The 24,932-nt window shown below is 41.9% G+C and overlaps 1 protein-coding gene across 2 annotated transcripts in view; it reads right to left on the bottom strand.

Moving 5' to 3' along the window:
- pcgf3 (polycomb group ring finger 3) overlaps window positions 1-23,050 on the bottom strand; it is a 77,026-nt gene extending 53,976 nt beyond the window's left edge. For both annotated transcript variants that reach the window (XM_083980376.1, XM_083980377.1), the window contains exon 1: window positions 22,917-23,050. The gene's annotated coding sequence lies outside the window, so the exon portion shown is untranslated. The remainder of the gene's footprint in view (window positions 1-22,916) is intronic.
- Window positions 23,051-24,932: the final 1,882 nt, after the last annotated feature.

Here is a 24,932-nt window from a genome sequence, read left to right as displayed (position 1 = left end):
TCGATAATAAATCTCGTCTGCCCTATGATGCTCTAGCGTGCGCTGGAGTAAAGTAACACATGTAATTTGTCTAATCACAGTCTCACAGCAGCGTCATCAAGTAACAACACACACACACACAACACACAACTGTTGTTCTGACTCAGTCTGATGTTCAAGATAGTTTTTTTTTCTTCTGTTTGACTTTGAGCTAAAAGTGTCTCAGTGAGGAGGAAGATACTGAGAACAGTACACACAGTGCTCCTCGATGTTTCTCCCTGAGGATTCATTTCACACACCTGATCTCTGACAGCAGGTCATCGGGTTAAAAACTCAACAGTCGACTTCACCAGGTAAAATCTCGGAGACGTTGGTTAAAACCTGTCGTTTCTTCTGAATTAACCAGGAAATATCAGGAAAAAACAACTTTTTGTTGATCAGTGAAGAACAAACTGAGGCAGATTCTCCAAACTCACCAGAGCTGAAATGATCACAGTCACTCAGATCATCAACTTATCATTTCTGATAACGATAAAAAAAAGTGAAATATTCTCTTACAGTTACGATTTAACTCAAAAAGTTACATCATGATGTTTGTGCAGATTTAAATCAAGTTCGCAAGGTTGATGCTTTATAACAGGAAGAGGAACGAGTCGCCTTAGTTCAATGAAGTTAACAGACCCATCACAGCAGACTTTCACTTTAGTATTTTATAAATTAGAGTATTTCACATCAATAAGTTTAAATAGATATAAAGTAAATAAAAAAAAAAAAAAAAATGGTTTCACCTTCTTCTAAAAGTCAAACACTGAGTTTCCTGCAGCTCCTTTCTGCACAATGAGACGGAATAAAGTCGTAATTACACCTCCAGCGTTTCTGTTTAATGAGTTAAGAATCAATTCTCAATCAGGCCGTGAACAGGAATCGATTGGGAGCTTTACAAACAGATTTTCTTTGCGCAAAGTTGTGTGAACTCAAACAAAACTCACTGGACTTGTAAGATGTTTGGACACGACGACGATGCTTCAGTCATTTATTTTATCGTTTTAACCATTCTCTGACCCTTTAAAGGCAAAACGTTGTTCATTAAACACAAATAAACACTCGACATTTCAATGTGAGACAATTACACAGCTCTGAGATCGTTTACCGACTGTTTTGTTTTGTTTTGCATCAACTTCAAACGTCTCAGTGATCAATGAACTCAGCCAGGAGTCACAAACAGATTTTAAAGCTGCTCATAGATAATTCGTTTTTATTTTACCTTTAATATTAAAGTTGAGTCTCTTTGATGTGAACAGGCGTCAGAGCGTTAAACTCAGGTCAGCAGCTGAGATCACAGTTTTATCACGTCTCATCTGAACCTGAACTTGTTTTTGTTTTTATGTTATTTAATAAAATCTGAAACAAACTGGTCACGACTCTGTCTCTTCTTCATCAGCCTGTTTTTCATGTTAGCAACAAGCACAAGGTCGCTGCGGCGCTGAACGCAGCCCGGCTGCTCGAGCATCTTTTCTCTGAAGGTCAGAATAATGCTGTTATTGATTAGAAGAATCGATATCAGAGTGTAGAGCCGAGTGTTTACGGACTCACTTTCGAGGATGCTGCATGTTCTTTTCAAAATGAAAGGAAACTAGAATAACTATTTCGTGGTCGTCTGCCTGCGGCGCAGAGCAGGTTCACGTTACATCAGTGTTAAAAAATCAGTGCGAGTCATTTTGAATCTTGACCATTGACCTTTAGCCTTCAACTTCTAAATGAATTCACATAGACGTTCGAGCCAAATTTCAAGAAGTTCTTTCAAGACGTTACTGAGATCTTGTTGTGTTCAGCTGTGTTTTTTTACCTTTGATCTCTGACTACCAATTATCTCATCAATACGTCCTTGAGTCAAAGTGAAGGTTTGTGCCAAATTTGAAGAGGCTCCTTTGAGGGATCCTCAAAAAATAAGAGTTTGACTTTTAGCCACCGAAGTCTTTCAATATTATAGTTTTAAGCTTTTACTGATGAGTACAGTAAAGAGGGACAGGAAATGTGGGGGAAAGTGAGGCTTTAAAGGGATAGTTCAACATTTTGGCAAATTGGCCCATTGCCATAATCCCTATAGTCATAGCAGTAGGTTTGTTACCTTTAATTGTTGGTGCAAGCTATTTTTAGAACGGCGGAGCAGAGCCACGAGCTGCTCAGAGCTACGCTACGGAGGCTAATGGGATTTCTTGGTTTCCCTCATCAAACTCATCAAATACACAATCCAACAACTCCAAAACGCTCTGGTGGACAAGTTGTGACCTGCACATTCACCACGCTATGAGATAATAACAGAATGTTACCAGACAGAGTTGTTTTAGAGGTAAATTCAGAGACTTCTTGCTGAAAAACTGTCCCTGAAGGCAACGCGCATCAGCGGTTTTGCATGAAGGTCAGCAACACATCCGTGACCTTTGACCACTGACCACGAGACTACAACCAGTTCATCTTTGACTCTTTGTGAATGTTTGTGCCAAGTCTGAAGACGTTAGACCGACAGACTTAAAGACAAAAACTGAAAACGCTGTCGTCAACACAGAAGCTTAAAACAAAAGATGAACTCCAACCAGAGACGAGACGGAGAAACAAAAACAACAACAACAACAACAACAGCAGCAGCAGCAGTTAAAATCTGTTCACTGAACTCATCTCTGAGTTTTCTAACATCTTGTTTTACCGTTTGAAGTCGGATGAGACGGTTTTTGTTAACGATTTACAAGGAGCTGTGTGTGTTTCCCAGAATGCGGAGATAAAAAAAAACATCCACAGTTTTTCTTTAATCTCTTTTTTTTTTATCTCCAACATCTTTTGTCGTCATGTGCGGCTCCAGAAGAGATGAGTCAAATTGATCCTGCAGGGGATGCTGGGCAAATTACACCAGTGTCACTATGTGGGTTTAGTGGTTTTTTACTGGCTCCACGGCTAAAAGGGTTATGAATTCCCACCGGTGCCGCTCGTACTTAAACTCACCACGCTGTGAGAAAAACGTTTCCAGTGAAATGGCCTCTGCTATTAGCGCGGCTCCGTCCCGGCTATCGAACAACGGCCCGGCGCAGTGGCCCAGTGTGCGGTGGTCCTGCAGTGCAGACGAGCAGACGATATCAAAGAGTAAACAACTTTAACGCCCAGAGGCTCAGGGCGCCACCGCGGCCGCCATGACGCCTCAGAGACGCAAAAGATAAAAGTTAAAGTTAAACTGAAATCTGTCGAAACACGCCGACGCTCTGCAGCCGAGTCCTGGTGGAAATGACACTGTTTTATATCAGGTTAATCAATTAAAGACTTCAATTAGTTTAATTTCTGTTTACACACCACATCACCTTTACTGTCAGGTTTCAAGCTGCAGTGATCAATAATTACAGATCAATTATCAACTTCAGCGTCTTTCAGCTCCTTGTTGTGGTTCGACAGCAGCGACACATTGGCTTTATTCACTCTAGTAGTGGAAATAGTATTAGGATTGATAGTAGTAGTATTAGTAGTGGTAGTATTAGTGTGGTGGTGTTGGTGTTGTGGTGGTAAAAGTGGTAGAAATAGATGAAGATATAAGACATAAGAGTCTTTATTGATCCCACATTCTTGTAACAGTAGCAAAGAGTAAAGGATGTGTATATAAGGAATAAAATAAAGGATTCACAATGTACAAGAATATAAAAAAACAAAGATATGCACTGTTATGTGCAAAAAGTATATATAAATATTTAAGTAGAAAACTATATGTTGTTTGGTCAAAGATATCGCACAGTGGTGGTGGTGGTCATGAAGAACAAGTAAAAGTATGGCTTGTAGGGCTGGGACGATATGCTTTTCTCCCGATTCGATTCTTCTACGATTTTTTGGATGGCGATTCGATTTAAATTGCGATTCTACGATATTGCCGATTCTCTCGATTTTTAGTCGCATTTTTAACATTTATCTCCACACAAATACTGTAGGAGCCTATAAATTAACATACTCCATTATAAAGTGAACTTAAACCCTTTTCAAAGCCTGTACTCTCTGTATGTAAAAGAGGCTAACAAATACACATTGCACAATATTTAAAAAAAAAAAAAAAAAAAAAAAAAAAAAAATCGATTTTTGAAAAAAAAATCGATTTAAAAATCGTCAAAAAAGATATCGCGATATGTATGTGAATCGATTTTTTCTCCCACCCCTAATGGCTTGTATGAGTGAACAAGGTAAAAATACACAAGAATAAATTATGCAGGAAAGGTAAAAGAAAAATGGCAGTATAAGTAGTAGGCTACTTAATGTAGAAGTAGTGGTAGTTTTAGCAGTAGCAGAAGTAGAAGAAGAAACAGTGTTATTAGCACAAGAAGTAGTAATAGTATAGTAGTAGTAGTAAATGCAATAGAAGTAGTAGTAATAGTTGTAGTGGAAATAGTGGTAGTTGTAGAGAAAGTAATGGTCGTAGCACAAGCAGTAGTAGTTTTAGTAGAAGAAAAATAAGTAGTAGTAGAAGAAGTAGAGGTAGAAGAAGTAGAAGTAGTGGTATTATGCTCTGTAAGGTGACCTTGGGTGTCAAGAAAGGCGCCTCTAAATTAAATGTATTATTATTATTATTAGAAGTACAAGAAGTAGTAATAATAGTAGTCATTGTAAAAGCAGTAGAAGTAGTAGTAGCACAAGCAGTAGTAGTAGAAGTAGAAGAAATACAAGCAGTGGTAGTTTTAGTATAAGTAAAAGTAGAAGAAGTAGTAGTAGAAGTAAAAAAAAAAAAAAAAAGAAGTAGAAGTAGTGGTTAGGGGGAAGAAGTAGTAACAATAGTAGTAGTCATTGTAAAAGCAGTAGAAGTGGAAATGGTGTTAGTAGTAGAAGAAATAAAGAAAGAAGTAATATAGTAGTAATGGTAGTAGCACAAGTAGTAGTAGTCGTTTTAGAAGTAGTGGTAGATTTAGTAGAAGTAGAAGTACAAGACCGCTAGAAGTAGAGATAGAGGTAGGACTAGTAGAAGTAGAAGTTGTGGTAGTACAAGAGATAAAAGTTAAAGTTAAACTGAAATCTGTCGAAACACCAAGCAGTAGTAGCAGAAGAAGTAGAAGTAGTACAAGTAGAAAAAGACAAACAAGCAGACCACCACTTTCAGAGGAGACCCTGAACGCATCACGTCCTACAGGGACGAGGTCGTGCAGCTTCACGCCGTCTGTTGTTTACTCAGCCGATGAGACGGCGTCATCAGGCTTCAGCATCGAACACGAACCTTTAAAGCAGAAGTAAGCGATCCGGTCGTTTTGGGTAATGCTGCGTTCCAGGCAGGCTTTTGAAACCGTAAATTACAGCTTCAAGTCACGACTTACGACTTTGTAGCGTTCCAGGCAACCCACTCGTGTTTTTCCGACCTGTTTTACCGGTGAAAGTCACTATAACGGCCACTCGTAACTTCCGACCTGTGAACTCGTACCAGATCGAACTGGTACGACTTCACAGGTCGGAAAAACACGAGTTACGGGCTGCCTTGAACGCACCATAACGTCTTGTCAGCCGATGGAGTTAGCAGCCCCCGCCCTCGTCATGGATCTATTGGTCCTCGTCCCTACGTCACCACATTCAGGCGCATCCCTTGGCTGCACACACAGCCCTGCATGCCGTTCTCTCTCCTCATTGGATAAAACTTGTAGGATACGAGAAATGTTTTCTCCTCGGCTCAGAGCAGAGCAGAGTGACTGAGAGACCCGTGTTTCGGTCCAAACACTCTATGTAAGTGATTGCTGTTGGAAGATATAACTATTTAAGACTTATATTAACACAAAAATATTGCTTACTTCTGCTTTAACTGAGCGTGTCGACGACCATGTGACTTCACAAGCGACCACGCCTCGCCACCTCGCACCCTGAAAACATCTCCTAAAACTTCACCAACTCCTCCTCAGGTCGACCAACCTCCGGCATCGTCCAGAGGTTTTTTTTGTTGTTTTTTTAACGTGGCGTCTTCAGCGGTCAACGTGGCGTTTGTGCAACAGGCTCCTAATTATCAGTCACCTTTAATTAAGTCGTTAAACCGGAGTACTGAGCGGCGCTGACTGCAGCTCCCAGAGAGAAGAAGAGAGAGAGGATGGGTGGACGAGGGGATAACGAGCTGCAAATTATTGTGTTGACAGAAACTGAAACGGTTTCTTTCAGCCGTCACATTATTCAGTGAAACACGAAACACAACAAGATGATGATAAAAACGCTCGAGACGTCTCATCACAGTCAGATATTAATCAACTGAATAAACCATGAATTTCCTGTGTCGGCGTCCAGATAATAAAACCAACAAGTCAACGACGCCATCGACCCCTGAAGAGGTGAATTAGATAAAAATGACGCGTCTGTTTCCTTCAAAGAAATGTGAAATATTTCCTCTTGGCCTTCGTGTCGCTGTCGACGTGTTTGTCAAGATGCAGAGCAGCTCGTCTCCGTCCCAGATGATCATCATCATCCTGAGGAGCAGCTGGGTCAAACGCTGCTGCTGCTGCTGCTGCTGCTGCTGCTTCAGTTCATTCACCAGTCGACTGAAACCAAAGGAAGGCAACTCAACTGACCTCAGATCTGATCTAGGAAGAAGAAGAAGAAGCCTCTTGTTCTTTTAGGAGAATACTTTGGCAAACAGACACATGGAGGAATCAAACTCTTCAAAGGGTGGATAGATGTGTGAGAGCCTGACAGCTGCATGAAGGCAGCTCAGTCATAAAAGTTACTGAAGATTTGTCATTTGTCGCCATTTCTTGTCACTTCTTTCAAGAGATACATACATTTCTTGGTAAAGTAACTTTACGCTTGAATTAATGTGCACACAGGCTTAGGCGGTTCCTGTGGTCAGGTGATCGATGAATATAAAACCATATAATACTCTGAAGCTGTTGCCATTTTCACATCATTTGCATCTAATTTGCGAAAGCAGTTAGTTAACAACACTATTCTACAAACTAGCGTTGTTTCTTATTGAAGTGTTCGCCCCAGCACTGCAAATAATCTACATGCATCTAGGAAGGAATACTGTGAATTTCTGTTGTTTATGTGATTTCTATTTGTTCCTTATAAAAAGATCTTACATCAAAATTGACATATGAGCTGCTTTGAGTAATACATAACTGTTAAAGACCCCCTCCCATGAAAATCGTGTTTTTCGTGCTTTTCACATGTTCCTGTGGCACTTTTCTTGTGTTAGAGGACATATCAGCAGAAAAGGAAGTGCAAAATTGCATTTCTGAGTTTTTCTGCCTTCAAATTGCTGTGAACCAATGGCAGACGCAAACTGGCAGTTTCAGGGAGACTGGAGCTGCTCTGTCACAGCTCCAGGGGAGGGCACTAGTGCTACAAGCTCCCGCCCCGCTCTGCATCTGGCTCAGAGGTGAAAGGCTTGACAGCTCGGTGTAGCTGTCAAGGTATACCAGGTATAGCTCACCTGATAGAGCAGCTTGCACAGTGAGCAAGGATTATGTTCCAGTCTGGGATCGAATCCCAGTGTGCAGTTTTACGGTAAACGGGGGGGTGCGAGGAGGTGGCTGGGCAGGTGCAGAGCAGTGCAGTCTCCGCCCAACCTCCAGAGGTGCATTGCTAATGTGCATTGCTAATGAGCTGGTTTTAAAATGACCAAAAAGGGTCGCAGGAGGGGGACTTTAAAGGGATAGTTCAACATTTTGGCTCATGGGATTTCTTGGTTTCCCTCATCAAACTCAAAACAAAACGTTACGAGACAGAGTTGTTTTAGAGGTAAATTCATGCAAAACCACTGATGCGCGTTCCCGTCGAGAGCAGTTTTTCAGCAAGCAGTCTCTGTATTTGCCTCGAAAACAACTCCAACTTGTCCACCAGAGCGTTTTGGAGTTGTTAGATTGTGTATTTGATGAGTTTGATGAGGGAAACCAAGAAATCCCATGAGCCTCCGTAGCGTAGCTCTGATCAGCTCACAACTCTGCTCCGCCGTTCTAAAAATAGCTTGCACCGACAATTAAAGGTAACAAACCTACTTCTAGGACTATAGGGATTATGGCAATGAGCTAATTTGCCAAAATGTTGAACTATCCCTTTAAGTTCACAAATGTTAAATATCAAAGGCCAGTTTCATAAATATTGACTTTGAATATGACAAACAGTCTGAGTTCAGACTGAGTTTAAAATCCTCTGTCACACAAAGCTGTTTAGTTCTTGACAAACTAAAGTCAGACTGTGGTGCAATGATTTCTGGGTAATTCAAACCTTTCTTTCAAAATAAAAGCAAATAGCCAACAGAGGAGCTGCATCCAACTGTTCGGTTGTGTTTACACAGACGTAAACATTTGGAGGAATTCAACCGTTTCAGATGTTTTCACTTCAAAAAAAAGAGTGAAACTTTAAAAAGAAAAAAGTCAGATTTAGTCTCTAAAAACTCATTTTCTCCATAAAAACATCAACACAACAAACTATGAGCCATGTTGCCCTGTTGTTGTCGTTGTCATCGTCTGGAGCTACCGGTCGGTGCAGGTACTGATCACTGGTGTTACCATGGTGACTCTGATCTGAGACTGGAGGTAACCTGAGGACGAGGCGTCTGATGTTTCAGGATTAAAATGAGTCGGTGTCTCTTATTGTGAAACGCGTCTGACTGACATTAAACTGATCCACGAGACCGCCGGCCCCGACGCCACACACCAGTCCGAGGCGTCTCCGAGGCGAGGCGTTGCCACGGCGCCGAGCTTCACCTCCTCCGACCCGTTCGTCTCACTTTTCCAGTTTGAGTCGTCGGACGGGTTCAAACCTGTTTAACCTTTTTATCATCATCAAACAGAGGACGCACTGCGGGGGTTTATTTTACCGCAGCAAGAGACAACCCCCCCTGCGGCTGCAACTACTGGTTTATTGATCGATTATTAGCTGATCAATAGCGTTGTTTGAGTCCACACAAATGGACTTTTTCCATATTCTCCTGTGTGAGACAATAGACTTGCTCTTTTTCTACCTGTCCAAGGACAACAGATGCTAATTAGCTCGTAGCAAACTCTGGTGCTCTGTGCCTGAAAAAACAAACCATAACAATGAAGAAAAGCTTTGGTGGATGTTCAATAACATTAAATATCGCAACACTTCACTGCTTTGATTACTGTGCAATGAAACTATTATCATAAACTATCAATTATTTGTTATTTTCTAAGAAAAAAAACTACAAAACTTTCACCGTTTTCAGACTCTTTCACAAAAGATTTTGAGGTATTTCTTGGTTTTTTATCGTAGTTAAGTGAAAATATGTGTTTATTCCTGTCGATCAGACAAAAAAGGTCGTCAACTAATTAGAAAACAAAATGAGTTGCATTCATCAAGCTAACGAGCCGTTCGTCTCAAGGTTTCCCAACTTCTTCTCTCTCGTCCGTCTGTGTTGTGTCGACCCGATCTGATAAACTCGTGTGAAGCGACGCGACTGTTACACGTTAATAAATCACCTGCTGAGCTGAAGGTGAGAAACCTCATCTCATCTCATCTCTTCATCACGGAGCGACGGCCACCGGCCTCGTTAGCGACGTGAGGCCTTCACTGTCTGATGTCGCTGCTCGGCTCGTTTTTCTTCCTGGTTTAATATTCTGCTTTTATGAAAGTCTAATAACTTCTTCAGCAGCAGCAGCAGCGGGAGATTCTTCACTTTGCACCTTGAGACGAGTCAATAAAACCTGCGGCGGCATCAGTCGGACGTCCTCCTCCTCCTCCCTCCCTCTGCTCTGGATGGGTTGAGCACATTTTTCAGTTATTCTCTATTTAAGAAAAGCATCAGACTCTCTCTCTCTCTATCTGCAGGACTGACACAACATCACTTATCACTCATCATCATTTACGATAACGGCTGCAAAGCTGTCGATGCAACTCGAGGTTCCTCGCAGCGGTGGGGCAGCTTGAACCCAGACGGTATCAGCTCTTAAATTAACCGTCTGATACTAGTTTGGTTTTTTTTGCAGCTGTATATCTCTCTCTCTCTCTCTCTCTCTCTGTGTGTGACCGTTGTCCTGAGGCTCTGAGCTCTTCCCTCATAATAATCTGCATAAAAGCATCAGGACTGAAACCAGTATTATTATTCATCTGGTGGACGAGTTCGACGCATTAGCTTTCATCTGAGAGAGAGAGAGAGTGTGGATGTCGTGTCAACAGAAAGAGCAAAACGCTGTAACTTTATCATTTTGTGCTGATTATTTTATGAAGTGTCACAGGTTAAGCCATTATATTGTGCTTTTACAGCAGCTGAGAGTAAGAAAAAATTATGCAACAGCTTAAGTAGTTTAGTGGAGCTGTGACTGCACATGAACAGATACAGAGGTAATCCAAATTATTTCTGTTTTTTTGACTAATTTGCAGCTTTTATCTCCTTTTGGTGACATTTTAAACATCCCATATTGTACAAAATGAAGGTAGATTGTTTGATTGTTTGTATTAAAGCATGTTTGTGTTGAAGCTCAATACAATATAAAGGTAGATGTTTGTGTTAAAGCTCCATACAGTATAAAGGTAGATGTTTGTGTTGAAGCTCAATACAATATAAAGGTAGATGTTTGTGTTAAAGCTCCATACAGTATAAAGGTAGACGTCCATGTGTAGTGTGATTATAAAGCAGCTCTAGGTTCTATATTAATACTGTGAAAGTATCAAAGCCTCAGTCCACAGAGAAATGCGCACAGCCTGTATTCAGAAACTGAGCCTTAAAACGAGCCGTCAGGACTTCCTGTCACTTTGTGATGTCACAACAAAGCCCCGCCCCCTCACCACCTGGACCCACCATCCATCACTTTGCAGGATTTGGTTTATCTGAGTGTTTTAATCGCTCAAGAAAACAGTCAGCCAATCAGAAGAGAGGCTCAGAGCCTCCTCCTCTCTTCTGATTGGCTGACACCGACCTGTTGTTACCAGAGCTCCAGAGAGAAGCTGAGAGAGGAGATGGAAAACTACACATTTCCCTCTTCTTATGTATCAACATAAAATTGGGGACGCTTCACGCTTAATCTCTGATTTTATTTTTGAAAATTCCAAAAAAATTCTCCACTTATGTTCAGTTCTGGTTAAAATCACATCCTTCCAGTGCTGACATCTTAACTCCTGTAATTACCCTCCACGTGTCACTTCCTTTAAAAAACAAAAACAAAACAAACCTCAGTGTCAAAACCCTCCACTCTGGTCAAAAGGTCTCCGTCTGAGACGCCACCTCCTTTAACCTGAGCAGGAGTCCGTGACCTGCCACTTCCCCCGTCAATGGCTTCGCTGATAAGCTGCATTTTAAACCTTTATTTACCCAGGGAGGTTTTGCTGAGAACGAGCTTTCTTTCAACACCTCCTTATTCTTAGTTACACCCAGTTAGAAAAAAAAAGAAGAAAAGAAAAGACAACAGCCTACTGCAATTTACAGCTTCACAACTCCACGGCTGCGACTGAGCGTTAAGTGTTTTTCCTGGTTTTATCTGTGTGGATTTCACAACTCAAGCAACTTAATTCTCTGAATTCAACACAGTTGGACGACAAAGATCTAACAGAGAAATATAAAAAGCTTCCTCTCAAACAGAAACACAGAGAGAAATGATTGTACTGATGAGCCTAAACCACACACACAGGTCAGAGAAGCACCACTTAGGAAGCTCTTGACCTTTTGACCTCCAGGGTAACGACACCAGAGACCGAGGGAGCAGAGAGGGTTTGAGGGGGAGGAGGAGCCAAGACACCACCCACAAATACAGTGGGATCCGTTCTGGGAGCAGAGGTCACCAAAGGTCATTTGACTTCAAATGGTCACAGTCAATAGAACTGCGAAAACTGATCATTTCTATTATCAGAGCCCGTCCACATGGATACGGCTTTAACGAATCATCCATACAAGTTTTTTTTTTTTTTTAATCATTTTGGCGTATCGTCTCGACGGAAATGGTGTTATGGGGGAGTGAAAACTGTATTTTTTTGGAAACGGGTCCCAGATTGGGGAAAATCTGAAATGATCGATATTGAAATGACAGATATTTCTTGAAACAACGCCATGTTTTTACTGATATTTCTTTCAAAACGAACAAGAAAAAGATCGTTTTGCGTGAAGCTCTTTTTTCGTGTGGATAAGGCCTCGGTTAATCAGCTGATTGTCTTTTTGTTGCTCGTTAACTGCAGATTAGAAAATAGAAACTCTTGGTTTCAATCAACCTAAACTCCAAAACCCAAAGATTTATGTTCACGAAGACAAACAAAAGAAGCAATAAATGTCAATAAAATGTAAGAAAACTGATCAATATGTTGTCACGACTTCTCAAAAAGACCAATCTGCGTTCATCTGGAACAGAAAAGCAGCAGAAATCCTCTCTTTGATAATCTGTCCTGAGTTTAAAGGGCCATTAAAGGGCGTCAGCAACGGTTGCCACGGCGCTGTGACGATACCGTTTCCGACCAAACTATGAACTTTCAGACTAAACAAAGTGGTAATGAGCTGCTGTTTCCATCCCAGAGGAGTAAAAAATAAAGCCTTCAGTCTGTGGCGGCTGCAACGAGCCGTTACGTGGGTTTGTCGGTAAACGGGCTTCGTCTAAAAACCACAGACTGCGGCGGCGGCGGCGGTGTTGGCATTGGCGGTTGCTGCTTTGGGAGAGATGACAGTTATTACCCATTTACAGCGCAAAGATCAAGGAAAGCGAGTAATTAATTCCTCGTTTTGGTTGCACCGATGTTTCGTTAAAACGGACAGAGACGTTAAACTGCACTGTCACTTGTGCATCGCTGCGTTACACACACACACACACACACACACACTTTCTGGGGGGAAGAAAGACCTTCGCTGACCCCGACCACGTTTCATCAAACAGCTGACAGGGCACTAAATAAAAGCTGACCTGTTCTATCGTCGTCCATTTGGTCCTTTCCTTTAGAGAGAGGGAGAGAGAAAGAGGCTTTAACCACGACTCTGCAGATCAGCGAGAGGAGGAAACATCACAAGACGACGGAGAAGGAGCCGAAAACGAACCTTTAAACTTTGATTGATCAACATGTCTCCACCTTTAGCCCTCCACAGATCAATACTGATTATTTCTCAACACCTCCAGCTGCTGTTGTGTTAGATAAAATATCAAAAAAGCCCCAAATTAGAACTGAGCAGTCGTGAAATTGACTAACTTCTCAAAATAAGACGTTGAACAAAGAAAATCCAGCTTTAAATTTTGAGTTTCATTCTTAAAATCAACGTGTGTGAGGTCTGGAAAGAGGAAATCATTTGCTAAACTGAAACTATTAGATGATTAATAATCATGTTTCCTTTTTTTTATATATATTTGGACTGGGGGGCAAAAAGACCTCATTGTTTTATTTTGAAGGACTAAACAATCAACAAAATGCTTAGCTGGTTAACAGATAATGAAAATAAAAAGAAGCAGAGACGCTAAAGATGTAATTCAGTTTTAGTGACTTCCTGTTTTTCAGGTGTGACGGTTAAATAACAAACGTCAATTTATAAAACATCTGGTTGAGAAAAAGAGTCTCAGTGTTGAACAGGAACATCTATATTTACTATACTACTATTTGTGTCCCCTGACTCCTCTGAGATATTGATTGATTATCAGCTTCAGTATTTTATTCTTCATTATTGGTTTCATTACTTTTTATTACAGTTTTTTTTTCTCCTCAAATCAATAAAAATGAGCTGTCTTGGCATTAATCCAGTCACTCGTCTCTTCTCTTTAACCTGCACTTTGTCCCGCCACTGCACCATCTGATTGATTACCCATCACGATCAATAACCTGTCAGCACCGAAGGGCTGCATACACACACACACACACACACAGTCACAGACTAAACCTCATTGATTACTAATAACTTGCATCAGCTTGATTCCTGATAACAACAACAACAACAACAACGTCTGTCATGATTTGACACAAACTTCTGAACTGTCTAATCGCATCTTGATCCATTATCAGAAACAGTTCCCAATCATCTAATTGATCAATCAGCTGCTCATTTCTATACGACAGTGGTGAAATCTGCTCAGACCAGGACGTCGGCAGCAAGTGAACACCTCACAGGAGGAAGGTGACGTCACCTGAAGGCATCACGGACAGACAAACTTCATTAATGCACGCACAATAAAATAGATAAAGTACATAAAAGTAGAATAAATAAAATGCCAAGGAATATAGTGGAATCAATGATTGATGGTGAGTTTGCTTGTTTGTTTACTTTATTATTATATGTTTCATCATCTTAAATTTTTTTGAAATAGTGTATAATATTGGTGTTGATATTAAGCCAATGCAATCGTAACTATATAAAGGGGCAGGTACTATAAGTTTTTCTTCATCCTGCTCCTTTTCATTTATGGTGACTATGTGCACATCATGTAATTATGTGCAACCGTGTGAAGTATGTAAACCATGAATGGAATAAATCAAAAATGAAATGAAATAAATAGAATGAATAAATAGATGGGTTACTAATATTGACCAATAAGATATTACAAATTGTACATGGGTAAAAAAAAAATAGGATAAAATGATTATAAAGAATTTAAAGGAATAGTTCACAAAAAAAATGAAATTCAGTCATTGTTGACTCACCCTCATGCTGATGAATACTCTGGAGTAGTTTTTTATTCCAGTGCATCTGGAGACCCGGGAGGCCGGTTCGTAGTCCAATAAACGATATCCTTATATGAGAGTCAATAGCGCCCGACACAAAAAGTCCATAAAACTACAAAAAAACCTTGACTGTTTAGGTTGTAAAAATGTCCTAAGGGGCATCGTTTCAAGTAATCTCTGGACTATATCCCATCAGGAAACTTGGACTGCAGCGGACGAGCAGTAAGGAGGAAGGTTACAAGGTTTTGTGTAGTTTTATGGACATTTTTGTGTCAGGCCCTATTGACTCTCGTATAAAGTTTTCGTTGAACTACGAACCGGCCTCTTGGGTCTCCAGATGCACTTTGAGGAATAAAAAACTACTCCAGAGTATTCATCAGCATGAGGGTGAGTCGATAATGACGGAATTTCATTTTTTGGTTAAAGCAGAAGTAAGTGATATATTTGTGTTAATATAAGTCTTAAATAGTTATATCTTCCGACAGCAATCACTTACATAGAGTGTTTGGTCTGAATCACGGGTCTGTCAGTCACTCTGCTCTGCTCTGAGCCGAGGAGAAAACATTTATCGTATCCTACAGTTTTTATCCAATGAGGAGAGAGAACGGCATGCAGGGCTGTGTGTGCAGCCAAGGAACGCCGTGAATGTGGTGACGTAGCGACGAGGACTGTTATGGTGCGTTCAAGGAAACTCGTATTTTTCCGACCGTGAACTCGTACCAGTTCGATCTGGTACGAGTTCACCGGTCGGAAGTTACGAGTGGCCGTTATAGTGACTTTCACCGGTAAAACAGGTCGGAAAAACACGAGTGGGTTGCCTGGAACGCTACAAAGTCGTAAGTTGTGACTTGAAGCTGTAATTTACGATTTCAAAAGCCTGCCTGGAACGCAGCATTAGCGAAAACGACCGGACCACTTACTTCTGCTTTAACTATTCCTTTAAGAGACGACTGGCAACGCATGACCAGGAGAAGACAAAACGTTGTTTGCTTTCCTCCGAGTTTGTTGGTCACAAAAACTGTACAAGTCCCTAAGTTTCACTCCCGTGATCCTGGAGCGTGTTTTAATAACGCTGTACGAGCTGTTTTTATCTCTCAGCGTGAGGATGGGAAATCAGCAGATAAAGGAGAAACACGGGAGTCCTTCGATAAAAGACTGATGAACGGACGACCACTAGCTCCACCTGCACCGTCTTCCTGTCTGCATGAAAACGTCTCAACTAACAAGTCAAGTCTGGAGGCTGCACGGGATCGTTTATGCTGCTGCTGCCACGACGACAACAACAACAACAACAACAACAACAACACATCAGCCGGAGTGACTTTAAAAAACGAGGCGAATAATAAACTAACATCCCCGATCGACCCTCGTTGTCCTCGTCTGAACTTAAAACCAGGCAGCGTGAAGCACAAACAGGACGTCTGACGAGGATCTGGAGCTCAGACTCTGGGATCCGACTCTGGCTCGGTCTCTCGTCCCGTCTGCCAATGGGTGTGTGTGTTTATGTGTGTGTGTGTGTTTTTTCTTAATGTTGACACGATGGCAGGCGCAGCAGCCGTTTAAATTCACCCGACCTGTTGACAACCAGTTATTCAAGATGTTGACACAAAACAGATACAGATCGGTGCAGAAGCAGAAGCTTGGCTGTGAATCTTATCAGGAGGAGGAGGAGGAGGACGAGACGGAGTGAGCAGCCGGGGACGGACGGACGGACGGATCTTCATCTGCCCCTCAGCTCAGGTGTTTCATATCTGTCCTCTGCTCTTTGTGCTGCTGAAGCGACTGGAAACAGATGTCCAAGGCTGCAAAAGGAGGATGTTTTTTCACTTCCTGTTTCCCTCAGTGAAGGATTTTGTGGCCTGTTGTATAAATATCTGCTCAGGACAAATCAATAACCCTGTCGTCTCATACGGTATTTACGTTATTTCTGCCTTTCTGTGGAAAGTCTAAGGAGAGATTTTCCTCCAGCTTTGCCGCACTCTGAATTTTGTTTTTGGACTCACTTGAGCGGATCAAAATTCGTTACCAAATTTACAAAACCATAAGGAGTAAATGAGTAAATCTCATCAGCGTCGATTAGCCAATCAGCACGCAGCACGCTTGGATTAAGATCCTGAAATCTGGCTGATTGGCTGCTAATTCAGACAGATGTTTCGAGTTTGTGAAGAGATGACGGAGCTCAGAAATCAAACTCAGATTTCCACAAAACGTTTTCAATGGAAATGAAAATGAAAATGTTTTGCTGTGTAAATAATAATGATGTAAATGAAACCAGTGGTTTAAACTGTGCCTGTCCTGAAATTAATAGGTAAAACTGAACAGAAGTGTCATATTTGTCAGGTTTTCTACATCATTTTCGGGTCTGAAATGAACTTTTTACCCATTTCCTCTTATTGCACCATCGGCCTCTGCTGGGGTTTTAATGGCACCTGACTGGAAAAGTAGTGACGCCAACTTTAAACGTGCATTTATTAGATTCCTCTGCAGATTTTCGGTACGTCAACTCACTCTGGTTCATTTATTTCTCCTGGTATTTTGTTCTCAGACTTGTACAGATTTTCTGACTACTACCAGACTCTCGCACCAAAAAATTTGAGGGATTTTCAACCTAGTTACCAGAAAAGGTCACCATCTTTAAAGATGAACTCTCCAATTCTGGTCTCTACTCTAACCCTCCTCTCCTCCATGTGCGTTTGTTTTCAACGAAGCCGGTGAGAAATCAATCCATGGAGCGGTGGATAACGTTATTTATCATCTACTTATCTGTCATAAGAGATTATTTGCTGTATAAATAATGACGTAAATGAAACGAGTGGCAAAATTGTGACTGCCCTCAAATTAATAGGCAAAACTAACAGAAATGTCATATATAGGCTATTTGATATTTGTCAGGTTTTCTACATCATTTTCAGGGCTGGATTGAACCTTTTACCTATTTCCTCTTATTGCAACCATCTGCCTTTGCTGTGGTTTTAATGGCACCTGACTGGACGCCAACTTTAAATGTGCATTTATTAGATTCCTCTGCACACTCAGACTTTGAGGGATTTTCAACCTATTTACCAGAAAACGTCACCATCTTTAAAGGGGTACTACGCAAGTCTTGTCTCTCCTCTGTACTGCCAACCCTCCTCTCCTCCATGTGCATGTTTTCAACGAAGTCGGTGAGAAATCAATCCATGGAGCGGTGGATAACGTTATTTATCATCTACCATGCGTATATTTGTGTAGTCTTATCTGTCATAAACAAGAGGTTACGGGTTACGGGGCGCGTTACGTTTGTGTGGCGGTGCTGCAGAGACGAGAGCTGAGACACCGGGTCGGAGGCTCTGATCTTACAAGGTTGGTTTTCAGCCAAGAGACGCTAGGTGGAAGGCAGAGAGCCTCCATTCTCCCTGGAACTAGTTCCAAGGAGTTAATAGAATAGTTAAGGTAAAAATCCTGCAGAGTTCTCCTCTTTAAAACTCTGGTGTGACCGAGCCTCGAGGAACGAGAGAGGGGCGACAATAGTGCAGCATGAAGACACACAGGCAGCGTCTCATTCACTTCAATGAACCCACTGTGTTAATGTAGTAGTGGTCACTCACTAACGACAACAACGAGAGCTCCAGGCTAAAACAAAAAATAAAAAGGACGGAGAATGAAGCGATTGTGGCCGTGACGACTTCATGCGGTTGTAAAACCCTTAGGCTACATCATAAAACCACGTGTGGAGTTTTGACACACGTGACGTCGCGGGGTTCGTTCAAAATCACAGTTTTTCCCAGAGTGTTTTTCACCTGAAGCAGCAGCAGCACGAGTCAAGCACGAGTCAATAACCAACAGTTATTACCCATCAATAGCTTCGATCTGAACCTCTGGACCTGTGTGGCCTCGCAGCATTAATCCTCCTGAATACTCCTCCTCCTGAAAACTGACTGATTTACTTGCGCGCTTTGTTGTTTTTCCTGCAGAATCTGTTTTTCCTTTCTTATCAAACATGCAAACAAACAATCAAACAGAAAGACAGAGAGCTGAGGATGTGAGCCGCAGCTCGATTCGTCTCCACAGCCGCTCAGTCAGTAGCTCGTTTAGGAAGTTGCCTGAGATAATTTCCTGTCCAAGAAAAAGACAAATGCATCTTCTACTGCTTTAGTTACTGCTGCGTTTTTATTTTTTCTGTCTCTCTCTCTCCATTATGAAGCAGCTCTGGTCCTTAAGAGGCCACATCCTGCTCACCCGTCCTGCAGCAGGGCCGACGCTTTTATCGGACTCCCCCCGCCCCGAGGGACCGTTAACACAGAGCCGGGGCTGCAAGTGTCGGGCTAATGGGTCAAAATTAACGTCCCTTTGGTGATTTATAGCCATTATGCACCAGATATTTCTCTATAATATTTAAAAAAAGAAGCACATTAGATGTTATTCAGATTCAGGCCAGAGGTCAGACGACCAGAAAAGCTGTGTGTAATTCTGTGTGTGTGTGTGTGTGTGGGGGGGGGGGGGTCGCCCTGCAGAGCAAGCAGAAACCTGACATGAAAGCCGATGCTCGGAGAGTATGTGCCCGTCTTATGCAACAGTCGGATCGTATGGTGTGGGATCTGTAAAGTGCAAGGACAAGCAACATTCAGGGGCCACACGGTCCAGTGGCGGGGGTCCGTCTGCAGAGGGGCCCGAGGTTCAGGAGGCAATGGCGTCTTTTCTTAAGAAGTTTCTGGTAGAACCGGCTTTAAAGGGGAACCATGCAAGTCTGGTCTCTCCTCCTCTGAGTCTCTAACCCTCCTCTCCTCCATGTGCGTATCCATGTGTATATTTGTGTAGTCTTATCTGTCATAAACAAGAGATTATTGCTGTATAAATAATAACGTAATTGAAGCCAGTGGTTTAAATGAGACAAAACTGTGACTGTCCTCAAATGAATAGGTAAAACTGAACAGAAATGTAATTATTGTCAAGTTTTCTACATCATTTTCACGTCTGAATTGAACTTTTTACCCATTTCTTCTTGTTGCACAATCTGCCTCTGCTGTGGTTTTAATGGCACCTGACTGGATGCCAACTTTAAACGTGCATTTACTAGATTCCTCTGCAGATTTTCAGTACATAAACTCACACTGGTACATTTATTCCTCCTGGTATTTTGCTCTCAGACTTTGAGGGATTTTCATCCTATTTACCAGGAAACGTCACCATCTTTAAAGGGGAACTATACAATCAAGCCATGGAGCGGTGGATAACGTTATTTATCATCTACCATGTTACCATGTGTATATTTGTGTAGTCTTATCTGTCATAAACAAGAGATTACGGGGCGCGTTACGTTTGTGTGGCGGTGCTGCAGAGACGAGAGCTGGGACACCGGGTGGGAGGCTCTGATCTTACAAGGTTGGTTTTCAGCCAAGAGACGCTAGGTGGAAGGCAGAGAGCCTCCATTCTCCCTGGAACTAGTTACAAGTCATTGATTTAAGGAATCTGAAGGTAAAAATGTAGAATAGTTAAGGTAAAAATCTTGCAAAGTTCCTCTTTAATTAGAAACTGAGGTAGAGACGAGTGACGTGCCACAGCTTTAGATTCTTCTGTGTCAAAAAATAAATCAAAATCAAAAATGAAAAGAGTAAAAGTGAAAAGCCTGAGGAAAAAACAAAAAAGAGGGAGACCTCGCCAAAACATCAGATGTCTTTGCTCTCAGGTGGCACAAAGGATCAGAGCGCCGCTCGGCTGTTAAAACACGGCGGCGGCGGGTTACAGGATTTGAGGCAAACGAAGCTCACAAAAGAAACACTTGGCGGCTGCTGCGTGTGTGTGTGTGTGTGCTTTAACAATCACAAATTAATTCATTAGAGTGCGTGACGTGCCGCCAACAACCGTCCTGTATAGTCACGTTATGGAAACCTGCCACCATCTCCAGTACGTAACACACTATGATGGCGACGATGATGCTGCTGCAGCGTCAGTGGCTTTAAAGTCAATATGGCCTCCAGCGACTGACCTGACCCGACCTCAACACTAAAAATGAGTAACACACTCATTCACAGACGCCTGTGGTGCAGAGTGTGTAACACAAACACAGGTGTGCACGCAGGTTTCCACTGGGCTGCGTTCACACTCACAAATCCGGGTGAAATGGGCGTTTCTAAAAAAGCATTTCAGTGTCATACCAGGCCGTAAAATATACAGCAACTATACGCTCCACCTTATCAAGCCGTAAAAACCCTGTTAAACCAAACTAAAATTTAACAACTCGCTTCCAGGAGCCGTAATGTTTTAAGAATTTGGGCGCACCGAGGAAAAACTGCAACCATATTTCAAAGCAAAATGAAGAACTCAGCTTTCAATAACAATAAGTGTCAGACATGTCTTAAAGAGCGACTTCTCCCTTGTTGAACGGTCAAGACGACATGAATATGAAAATATTTGTCTCCTGCATGACCGCAGAGCCCACTCCCAGTGCGCTGGAGATTTCACACATCATATCACACTTGAGTGTGTGAGTGTGTATGAGCTGCAGGCCGGCCCAACACCGCCGTCTTCCAAGCGAAGTGCAATGTCACACAGAACCATGCCGGCAAACTTCTTTACCTCCCTCCCTCCCTCCCTCCGTCAGCAGATTAATGTGAAAACAGCTTTTCTGTACGGTTGCCCTGAGGGCTCAATGCACTGCAACAACAAGAGGAAACATGCAAAGACACAAAAAAGTGCTACAAACTCAAAAACAAAACAACTTGTTTAGTTTGACAACGAATGTGCTGAAAAAACTCACAGCACAAAGGAAGTGTTTCTGGGGACGCAAAAAAGTGACGAACCCAGCTATCCGTCTCGTCAATATCCCATGATTTAGATATTATTGCAGATACGTACTGTGCTGTAATTGTTAAAAAGCTTGTGCTAATGTTTCCTTAGCACATCACAGCCAGGTCCGTCACTTTTTTGTGTCCCCCAGAAACACATTCATTGTTGTTTGTTGTGAGTTTTAGCAGCACATGTGCTGCCAAAATATCAAGGGAGATGTTCTCTCAAATTATTCACAGCGCATTTCTTTTCTTTTAAATAGCTGAATGCACTCTCTTAAGTTGCAATGCACTGAGCTCTCTGGGCGACCGTAGTTTTTTTTAACAATAAGGACAAACACTTTCTGGACTTCAACAAATCAATTAGAGCCAAAAAGTGACTTCATGAGACACAGATGCTGCTGCAGCTTTGAAAAAAACCCAGACAGCCAGAAAAACTTTCACATTTTTTGTTTCCAAAACACCTGCGTCTATTGACCTGTAAATCACCCCAGAGGTGGAAGTGGGGGTGGAGGAGACATAAAACCGAGCTCTGCCCCATCAATCACAAATGTTATGTGTAAAACAACAACAAAAAGAACATAATGATTTAGCTGCATCTGTCCTTAAATAACACCACCACCTCACAGTGTCACACAGGGCTCTGCAGCAGCAGCAGCAGCAGACTGGCGAGGGACAACATCCACCCAGAAGAAGAGACACAGACAGACAGAGACACAGAAAGAGAAGGAGAAGGAGGGAAATGCACCAACTTTATGTCTTCATTTTTAACCTAAACCTCATGTAGATCCTGCTTTGCACACGCACACACTCTGAACTTTGCACAGCAGGAGGAAGAAGAAGGAGGTGGCGGTGGTGTTACTGCTGCTGGTAGTGGTGGTGGTGGTGGAGGAGGAGGAGGAAGGGGGGTGGGGGGTTAGCCTAATGGTGGACCATGAGCTTCTTCTTCTTCTTCTTCTTCCTCCACCCCCACCACCACCACCACCTCCTCCTCCGAGCACATTCCAGCTCAATGGGAAAGAAGAATCGGCTCCAGTGAAACAACACAACAGCATTTAAACATGACGAGACAGGCTGCAGAGCACAAGGGAGCAGGGCAAGAACACAAGCCGCTGCCAGAGCCTCCTCCTCCGGCGAGGCTAGCCGTGTGCATCCCGGTGCTGCTGGTGGTGGTGGTGTGGGTTAGCTCCAGCTTATATGAGCCTGGACGGACGGTGGCTGCACTTTCCTCCTTTAGGGGTGGGGGGAGAAGAAGGGAAATAAAGAACCCACCCCCCAATCCCCGGTGTGCAACTGCAACTGCAACTGCAACAGCAACAGCAGGGCCCGGCGCCGCCATACAACCGCACACAGACAGACACACAACACAACAACACAGTGTAGATATAGCATGCAGCCAGCGGAAAGAGAGAGAGAGAGACATGCGAAAAATGAGGAGGAGGTGGTGGTGGTGGAGGAGGAGGAGGAGGGTGGTGGTGGTGGTGGAGAGGGCACGAACCGGGACCGTAGAAAACCGGGCCACGGAGCCGCCGAGGACGGACACATGTATGCGAGGAAGGAGTGGTGGTGGTGAAGGGGGGGACAAGTCCAGTTAGTAGGCGAACTAACCTGTTTCGGGAGCAGCACGGCCCGCTGGATGTGGTGGGGTTGAATCCGAGTTAAATCCACTATCGGTAAAACAAAGAGGCGAAAATGACCGAGCGGCCGCGGAACAGGCCGAAACTGCACAACTCCTGGAGCAGCGACGCGCATGCGCAAAGGGGGACGGACCGGAGGAGGAGGAGGGAGGGAGGAGTATGGAGTCACATTTGTGTCTATATTATTCAATAAAAAACAGTTAGTTTAAACACAAAATATATTTTCAATCAAAACAAACTTCACTTCATTAGAAAAAAAAAACCCATTTTCAATCAAAAAAAGTGTTTGAATGCAAAAAAAATATTTGAGACCCAAAAAATAGCATTTGAGCACTTTTTTTCTTTGATTGAAAAGGGGTTTTTGTTTGTTTTTTGATTGATTGAAGTGAAGTTTGTTTTGATTGAAAATATATTTTTGTTTAACTCAACGTTTTTTTTATTGAATAACAAAGACACAAATGTACCTCCGTATTTGCCCAAATACAAAAAAGATTACTTTAATCCAAAACATATTTTCAATCAAATAATAACTCACCTCAATCAAAACAAAAACCTTTTCAATCAAAGAAAAAAAGTGCTCAAATGCAATTTTTTGGGTCTCAAATATTCTTTTTGCATTCAAACCCTTTTTTTCTTTGATTGAAATTTTTTTTATTGTTTGTTTGTTTTTGATTGATTGAAGTGAAGTTTGTTTTGATTGAAAATATCTTTTTTGTTTAAATCAACATGTTTTTTGATTGAATAATAAAGACACAAATGTACCTCCATAGGAGGAGGGGATAAGAGGGGGAGGCGGGGTGAACGAGTGCAACTAATTTTTTTAAATTGATCCACAGAGTGTCTCATTCATTATTAATTAGAGAGGGAAATAAATAAAAGGTGACTTCCAGCCATGTGAACGTTTTTTTTGTTGTTGTTTTTGTTTTTTATTATTGGTGCTTTTGATTGGCTCAAGTTGTCCCACATCCTTTTTTTGTCCTAAATGATTAACTGTTGTTTTTGTATTTATAGTCACATGACAGTGTTTTTATATTCTGCAGCTGTTGGCCTATTAGGAATAATATATTATATTTTATTGTAGATAAAGCCCCTACTCATTATTCTTGGGGTATCTGAAACCTTCAAAAAAGCAAAACACAACAATGTTTTATCTCATACAGTCTCATAATAGCAAAAAAAAATGTATCCTCACATTATCACAAGTCGGGCAGACTCCGACTCCATCTGGAAAGAAAAAGACACGTTTTGAAATACAGGCTCCAACATTTTAATAAAATTAAAGAGGGTCCAGTCTGTCCCACAGGATGAATTTGTCAAGCGTGAAAATTATATAAAGAACAGATTATATTGTTGAAATTATACATATTTTTCTCAAGAAACTTTAGGTTGTTCATAATGTTTTGTAAAAGTAAAAATGTTAATAATGCACTTGTACTTCTTTGCACTAAAAAAATAGGGTGACCTTGTATATAAATTGCCCAGTAAAAAGACATGGGAAAATATATTATATTGTAGGCTTTCACACTGTAACATCTGGATGGTACGGTGGCCCTGAAGGATCAATGCACCGCAACATGCAAAGACACAAACACGCTGCAAATTCACAACTTAATCAATATGACTGTGAATTCGCTGTTACTCAACAAAACACACAACACGACAGAAAGTGTTGCCGGGGACACAAAAAAGTGACGGACCTGGCTAAAGACTGAGTTCATTTTAGGAATAATATCTGAGCGATGTGATACTGACTTTATAATAAACTAAACAAACTCACCTTTTAAAACTGCACCAACAGAAAGCTGTCTGAAGTGTAAACAACCACAGTCCGTCACTTTTTTGTGTCCCCCAGAAACACTTTTGTGAGTTTATTCATGTCTTTGCAGGTGTTTTCTTAAGCTGCAGTGCGTTAAGCCCTCAGGGCCACCGTAGGACAGACTGAGATGAAGCTTTATAAATAGAAAAAGAGAGAGAAGTTAATGGTCCC

The sequence above is a fragment of the Trachurus trachurus genome, assembly GCF_905171665.1.
Source record: "Trachurus trachurus genome assembly, chromosome: 10".
Taxonomy (NCBI): Eukaryota; Metazoa; Chordata; class Actinopteri; order Carangiformes; family Carangidae; genus Trachurus; species Trachurus trachurus.
This window is presented reverse-complemented; position numbering and strand designations above follow the sequence as displayed.